General features: G+C 38.7%; 1 long non-coding RNA gene across 1 annotated transcript; it reads left to right on the top strand.

The window, feature by feature from the left end:
• The first annotated feature begins 2,211 nt into the window (after positions 1–2,211).
• On the top strand, positions 2,212–7,149 carry LOC127420053 (uncharacterized). The gene is made up of 3 exons (XR_007893770.1): positions 2,212–2,259; positions 3,977–4,230; positions 6,517–7,149. It is a non-coding gene; the product is annotated as an uncharacterized LOC127420053 (long non-coding RNA).
• Positions 7,150–8,621: the final 1,472 nt, after the last annotated feature.

Here is an 8,621-nt window from a genome sequence, read left to right as displayed (position 1 = left end):
AATGTCATGTGAACATGGATTTCTTGCCTTGTCAGATTTTTCAAATAAAGCTGGCTCTACACTAACAGACTCAAAACAACTACTTCTGGCCGAGGGTGTCACACATGCAGACTGTTTTGCTGAGGTCTTGCTCTCTTCAGTCAGAGATATGACACACTTGCCGATTAAAAATGGTGGAGGGGTGACCCACATAATGACTCACGGCAACTATCTCTCTGACAAAATAACAACATGAGTAAAACTGCAATTGCAATAGAGTGATCTGGGGCATTTTCAGACCTGTAGCTTGCTTGATTGTTTCGAAACAGGAGCTAAAATAGTTGCAATGTTGCAGTTTCTTCATGGTTCAGTTGGCTTTCCCAAGGTTATATTTTAAAATGCACCAAAACTGTAAAATGTCCATCAGGGTTATTTTTATCCGTCATTAGTTGCTTTTGCATTATTTCTGCAGAATGACAGAATCACTTTGGATGTTAATCAGCGTTTGTGGTGATATGCAGCTGAGTGTGCTAAAAAAAAAAAAAGAAGAAGTAGTTCTGATCAGCTCATCATCTTGTCAGTTCTTCTCAGTGACAGAATGATTTTTTAAAACAAAATATTTTTGTTTTTCAGCCCTTGAAGCTATTAACTCAGCAGGGTGCCCCGACGGATAAGTGATTAACACCTCCCCCTGAGAGGTGCTAACGGGTGCTATGTGTTCATCTACCTGGCCGGTGATTATTTTAATTAAGCTAACACCTGAAAATCATTGGGAAAATCAGCTTGTGTAGAGCCAGCTTAAGCTGATTTTAGAGAGTAATCAGCGTATTTGTGTACATGTAAACGGGCTCACTGTTTGATTGAAGACTCCGTTTCAAACAAATATTGCTCGGCATAGAAATGCATCTACTTCTCCACTGCAAACACTTCAGACATGTCTGTAAGTTCTGTTCTCTGGTTTGTGTGCAGCTATGTTGTGTTTTCTGTTGTTAATATAGCTGGTGGTCTGTTGCAAACAAAACAAGTTTTCACTTGAACGCCCCACATCGTGAGCGGCAGTGTAACTGCTGTTGCTCTTGTGCAAATTGCTCTAAAGCTCATGCGCAGACTCATGTTCATGCACAGGAGATCAACTGTCAGTGAACATTTTCACTAATAATACATTATATTTCGGTTTGAGTCTCATGGAATAATTTACTAGACTTCTGAATTATACTTTTGGGTTCTTTTAAAGCTTGAAGAGGTGGACACCATAAACTGCCATTGTATGACATCACTGAGCACTACTTTTTCCCAATTTCTCCCTTTGTGTTAAGAAAAAGAAAGTCATATGGGGTTTTAACAACACAGGGGTGCGTAAACAATGACTGAATTTTCATTTTTGGGTGAACTAATCCTTTAATCATCTAGAAAAGCATTAAAATGTCTATGTGCTAAGTCTACACAGACTGTTCTTTATTAATTTACATCTCTATAATTTTGTTGAAAATATCCATAATAACAACTGTATAAACCCAAGATCTTATTGTTTAAATGAAAAATAATACCTGGGAAATGAAACGGTACTGCATTATATAGTATAAACCATAATAGTATGAGCTATCATGACAAGACATGACAGATAAGTACAAATTACACTTGAACGTGGAGTTTCCAAAGATTTCCCCTAAATCCCTGATGACAAATAGGCCTTTGTTGTATTTAATGGGAAACGCATACAACACAAGTAGAGACTAGCACTTAAGGCCATGAACCACAATGTACTAAAATGAAAGGTTTAACATCCTACGCAGGACCAGATCTGAGCAGAGGCAGGGACTATGCAGAGGTGTATAGTAATGAAGTACAAATACTTCGTTACTGTACTTGAGAACAGTGTATATATATATATATATTAGTACTTGAGTGTAAATATCTATTTGGACTTTTACTTTCACTTTATTACATTTTGAAGAGAAAATTGATACTTTTACTCCGATAAATTTCTCCAGACCCTTTTGTTACTTTTGCGACTGAACACCACAAAAACAAATAATTAAATAAATAATTAAATAACAGCACTACCTGCAAAAATTCATGCACATCGGCGACAGTGATGTGTGATTTGTTGAAAGAATTATTTGAGTCGAATCATTTAAATTTGATTCCTTTGAACTGAACAAAAAGATTCAAAAAGCGGTCTGAATGATTCGTTTTGCGAATCATGAATCTGAATCAAAATCAGAAGCGAAGCGCGTGTTCGTCGTCTGTCTCCTCTGGGGAAGACAAGAAACTACTCATGTGAGTTAATTTTTTTTTGGCTAATTAAATGTATAAGTTTAGGCTTAAACATTATGAAAGCAGTGAAATTATGAAGTTATGTGTGATCAGTCTCCCGCCTTTCCAGGAGACCTGTTCATATAAAAGTAAATCAAATGCGTTTACATTTTACATTTAAACAAGATATTACGGAGGCTCTGAACTGCACGGTGAGGAAAGAAAAAAACGGTGTCTCAGTTCCTTCCTGAACCTAAGTCTTACATTTTTTTTTTCTCTCCTCAATTTTTTTTTTCTCTCTTCAAAACATTTTTTTTTTCTCTGTTCAATTTTTTTTTCTCTCTTCAAAAAAATGCATGCGGTACCAACCTTGGCCACCAGGTGCCACTATCAGTAAACATGTAATCTTGCGCTTTTAATGTTTTCTCTGTTGCTATATAGCTGAATATTACATGTATTATTTAAGGGTTTGCAAACCTTAATCAAGACAAAATCAGGTTACATATGTTTGATATGGCATTCGTTGTCCTGTAACAACTGGAGTTATTTTTTTTTTTTAATTGTTGGTCTTTCTAAACCATCTATGCTGTAATCATATTATTAAATTCAAGTTATAAATGGTGAAATTAAACATTTTTCAGTTCTGTTTTCTCCAGTTAGCTCACAAGCTAACCGGTTAGCCTATTAGCTCAGCATAGTTTCTTCTCTTAATTTTCATCAAATGTATCCTTACTAGCTGGTTTCCATTTAAATGTTTCACATTTTGAGTGCATTTCCAAAAATTTGACTAAAGAAAATACATTGCACGTTTCCATCCACTACATCATGCGCATTATATTGAGGGAGCCTGCCTTGTCTTGATGGAGCAGCTGAATGACCTTGTTGCTTCGGGGAGAGTTTTATTTGCAGGATTGGAGCAATTGTACCTCGTTTTATTAAATGCTTCCAGGAGATGCCAAAGAATAAGTGTAATATATGATATAATGAGGGCTGAAATGGATGTGATGCCCATACGCCACCAGTCTTCGCATACATGGGAGTACCCTCACTCAAAACTGTTGTTACAACCCAGCTCTAAGGCTGTAACAAAAAACAGAAGAGCAATGAGATGTAATGCGAGTCAGTTTAAGTGATAATCAGTCGTGTCTACAAGTGCGTAGGGCAAATGTAGTGCAGCATGTCTGAATGTGTAACACAGCAAATAAAGAAATACAAAGCAAAAACAGGGTGCTAGAATGAAGCTCTCAGATCAGTTCCACGACACAGCCCCATGCCCGCGAAGACGCCCCCCCCCCCCCTTAAAGTCCCAAGTCCATAAAGATTTAGGATTTTGGCATCCACAGTAAACCTCTAAATCACAGGTTTTAAGATCTTGTCGGTCCCACTAAACACTCTTTGACTCAGTGACCCGCTGTCTGCATCACCAGCAATCCGGATCCTGAAAGCAATACATTGTCAGTACATTGTCTATTCCTTTCTAACATTTAGGTTATAAGGCTGCAAGAACAGAACCCATTGCATCAAACGCTGACTTGGGCTTTGTAATGAATGCAACAATTTCAAAGTGTTGTGATCTGAAGAAATGACCACCGGTACCCCTCCCCCAACATACACATAAAAATGTTGGAGCACCCATTTCAGAGCTACAGCCTCTTTCTCGATCACTGAATAATTTTTGTGAATCAAATTTTAGACAATAGAAACTCACAGGGTGATTTATCCCATCTCTGTTTGTCTGCAGCAATATGGTGCCCTGATCGCTCTCAATGGGGCACGTGGTGAGTTGTGCGTGGATGCCTCCATGGTAACGCACTCAACAAGCCACGTAATAAGATGCGCGGATTGACGGTCTCGGACGTGGAGGCAACTGAGATTCATCCTCCGCCACCCGGACTGAGACGAGTCACAACGCCATCACGAGGACTTAGAGCGCATTGGGAATTGGGCATGCCAAATTGGGGAGAAAAAAAAACAGTTGCACCACTTTTGTGCATGGTATATCAGCACAAAAACCTGAGTCTTATTCACTAACCACCTACAATCTTGTTTTAGCAGGTGCAATGACATTTTTATGATGCAGGCAAAAAGTCACTACGGTGATGTCTTCATCATGAGAGTGGCCTGTACATTCATTTTGTTGATCACTTGGTTTCTATTTCTGCAGCATCGCACCAAGGTGTTCTGTGTTGTTTAGTCAGTGGCACGAATAATTAATTCAAAAGGAATAACAAAAATTCATCAGAATAATAGAAAACATTCGGAAGAATGATCATCCAGCGAGCGCAGGTATAAAGCGATATTTTAAATAAACATATAGAAAATTACAAAGTAATGATGAGTCTATGAAGCCAATAATACTACAGTGTAAACATGAATGAAAATGCGCACAATGTGATTTCAAGTTCAGATCAGATGGTCGCATTCTCAGTCTCCGTTAATTGTGCACGTCTTACAAAACTAAGCTTGTCAAGACTCAAGAGTATTAAATATATCATACACACTTCTTGAAATGTCTGATCTGTAACACATTAACTCTAAATGTTTGACATAATTCACACATAAGGATTAGTAAACCAACCTGAGCGCTGTTGAAATCCTGACCAGAGAAGTGATGATTTTATAACAGAGCTCGACTGTAAGTTGATCACATTTACAGTTGTGCTCATAAGTTTGCATACCCTGGCAGAAACTGTGAAATTTTGGCATTGATTTTGAAAAGATCATGCAAAAAAACTGTCTTTTATTTAAGGATAGTGATCCTATGAAGCTATTTATCATCACGTAGTTGTTTGGCTCCTTTTTAAATCATAATGATAACAGAAATCACCCAAATGGCCCTGATCAAAAGTTTACATACCCTTGAATGTTTGGACTTGTTACAGACACACAAGGTAAATTGCTATTAGTGTCTGTGTATAAATAGTCAATGAGTTTGTTAGCTCTCACGTGGATGCACTGAGCAGGCTAGATAAGGACCTGCGTAACAAGGTAATGGAACTTTATAAAGATGGAAAAGCATATAAAAAGATATCCAAAGCCTTGAAAATGCCAGTCAGTACTGTTCAATCACTTATTAAGAAGTGGAAAATTGGGGGATCTCTTGATACCAAGCCAAGGTCAGGTAGACCAAGAAAGATTTCAGCCACAACTGCCAAAAGAATTGTTCAGGATACAAAGAAAAACCCACAGGTAACCTCAGGAGAAATACAGGCTGCTCTGGAAAAAGACAGTGTGGTTGTTTCAAGGAGCACAATACAATGATACTTGAACAAAAATGAGCTGCATGGTCGAGTTGCCAGAAAGAAGCCTTTACTGTGCCAATGCCACAAAAAAGCCCGGTTACAATATGCCCAACAACATCTTGACACGCCTCACAGCTTCTGGCACACTGTAATTTGGAGGGACGAGACCAAAATAGAGCTTTATGGTCACAACCATAAGCGCTATGTTTGGAGAGGGGTCAACAAGGCCTATAGTGAAAAGAATACCATCCCCACTGTGAAGCATGGTGGTGGCTCACTGATGTTTTGGGGGTGTGTGAGCTCTAAAGGCACGGGGGACCTTGTGAAAGATGGCAAGATGAATGCAGCATGTTATCAGAAATTACTGGCAGACAATTTGCATTCTTCTGCATGAAAGCTGGGCATTGGATGCTCTTGGACATTCCAGCATGACAATGACCCTAAGCACAAGGCCAAGTTGACCCTCCAGTGGTTACAGCAGAAAAAGGTGAAGGTTCTGGAGTGGCCATCACAGTATCCTGACCTTAATATCATCGAGCCACTCTGGGGAGATCTCAAACGTGCGGTTCATGCAAGACGACCAAAGACTTTGCATGACCTGGAGGCATTTTGCCAAGACGAATGGGCAGCTATACCACCTGCAAGAATTTGGGGCCTCATAGACAACTATTACAAAAGACTGCACGCTGTCATTGATGCTAAAGGGGGCAATACACAGTATTAAGAACTAAGGGTATGCAGATTTTGAACAGGGGTAATTTCATTTTTTTCATTGTTGCCATGTTGAATATACATACAGTTGAATATGAATCCCATAAGAAATAAAATAAATGTGTTTTGCCTTCTCACTCATGTTTTCTTTAAAAATGGTACATATATTACCAATTCTCCAAGGGTATGCAAACTTTTGAGCACAACCGTATATGTATGTGTGTGTGTGTGTGTGTGTGTGTGTGTGTGTGTGTGTGTGTGTGTGTGTGTGTGTGTGTGTGTGTGTGTATGAATATATGTATGTAACTACGCTATTTTTTTCTGTTAGTCAGTGTAGAGCCGAGGAGGGCGGGGCCGGGCTGGAATGATGCACACCCGGTCCTCAATCAGCCTGATGGTGCACGCGAGGGATAAAGGCGGCCGGGAACGACAGTTCGAGAGAGAGAGAATTACAGGCAGCTGCCCTGTGTGTGGTTATGTTTGTGTTTTTGGTTAAGTTGTTCATTAAACTATTATTTAAGTTGTCAAGCCGGTTCTCACCTCCTCCTTTCCCTCTAACCCCCTTACAGTCAGACAGTGTCTCTCATCAAAAGCAGCATAATTTGCAGCTCAGTTAGCAGAGGGATTCGGGTTTGACACACAGTGCTCTTTATTGAATCTAATTGTTTTGAGTCGTGAATTAAGAATCAATTTAAATCTAATTGTAACACCAAGAATCGGAATCAAACTGAATAGTGAGACTGTCCCAAATTCCCACCCCTACATGGCAGTACCACCATGTCCAAATAATATTTTCCCCATGCAGTTCTAATCTGAATCTTTTAATAAATGTATACTGATACAGTCCATACTACAGATAAATTGAGAATTATATAGAATGTAATTAGTGCCGTTATTCACATTATTGTTTATATTTTAGATACACATTATTATAAATCTTTAAAACCTTAGAAGCATTATTGTAAAGATCCACAGTAACCATTTATTTGCTTCCATTTGGTGTTTATTTTGAATGGTAGGTTCAGTTGTCATGATTGTTGAATTTCAACTGTCAAAATAAAAGATTGAAAGCATGTATTGTTGTTGCGCTTTTATTGTTCTGGCCAATAGCTTCACATTGTTTTAAAAGAGCAATAGTATATTGGTTGGTATGTATTTATGTAAAATTAAAGTACACCATTCTTTTATCTGCTAAAGTAAAATGTTCACATAATTAAGCATATTGATTCCTGTATAAAACCTGTAATTTAAAGAACAAAAGAACCACAAAAATATGTATACTTATAGGAATATATTGTAAAATTGGTAGACCTTAAGGTGGTTTTAACAAATTTAAAATGTTATTACATCCCAAGCACTGTAAATGAACTGGAAAGTGTTGCATATTTAATGGATTATTTGATTTTAGAAATTTTAAATGTTCTATGAATTTCTGTGAATATATTGAATGATCACATAAAATAAAAGCTTAGATCTGTGAACACACTAAACATAAACATTTATATAGGGTTAATTACATGTAATTTTACATAATGTTTCTGTATTTAACCAATAGAATCCAGTGCTGTAACAGTGAGATCTCATGGATAAACAGTACATCGTAATAGTTTGTAGGCAGGTCAACCAATATTTAATGGTTATCTACTGTAAATTTATAGGTTAAGAACATTTATTGACAGATTACCTCTGTTGAAAATTTTTTAATAAGATTTAAAAAACAGTAAAGTGGCTGTCAATTTAAATAATTTTTCTTTATTTTACTTTTAAAAATGTGTAAATGCACTGCAACGGCGCGCTCTACCTGGGGAAGCTCGACATATCCCTTAGCCGCTCCACCATCGAGGGTAGTTAGGGTGGACATGCTGGCGAAGCGTGTACAGGCAGAGAAAGGTGCCTTCCACGACTTCGCGAGCTCCTAGTGCACTTCCGGCCCGAAGGGCACTGGGGCGGGGTGCGGCCGTGAGTCGCGCTCCGAGCCCAGAAACCAATCATCTAGCCACAAACGCTCGGGCAAGCACGGCTGCCAACTCAGCGTCTTCCTCATCCTGAGCTCTACCGACCAAGAGTGGGAGCTCAGAAGATTAGTCCACTTCAGAAAGCAGAAGCCCACCCTCTGATGCTGCAACTGATAACTCATCCTTGTCTTTAGCTCCGAACGAGTTATTAAATCCACCCTGAGGCGGACCGCCTACCTAGCTCGTGAACTCTACCAGACAGAACGAGCGTGCTAGGGGCTGGGAGGTCCGTGGGGATTGAGCCGGCAGAAACACTCCCATATCCACATACAGATTGATTTGCTTTTTCTTATAATGCTTAAAACCTCTACTAAAGTCTCTTTGTAGATCTGTAGACATACACATTTTAAAAGATTAAAATTGTCTTTTGATCATTGATTCAGTGACTAACTAATTTCTGTAACGTGTACGCTTAGCA

The sequence above is a fragment of the Myxocyprinus asiaticus genome, chromosome 29, assembly GCF_019703515.2.
Source record: "Myxocyprinus asiaticus isolate MX2 ecotype Aquarium Trade chromosome 29, UBuf_Myxa_2, whole genome shotgun sequence".
Taxonomy (NCBI): Eukaryota; Metazoa; Chordata; class Actinopteri; order Cypriniformes; family Catostomidae; genus Myxocyprinus; species Myxocyprinus asiaticus.
This window is presented reverse-complemented; position numbering and strand designations above follow the sequence as displayed.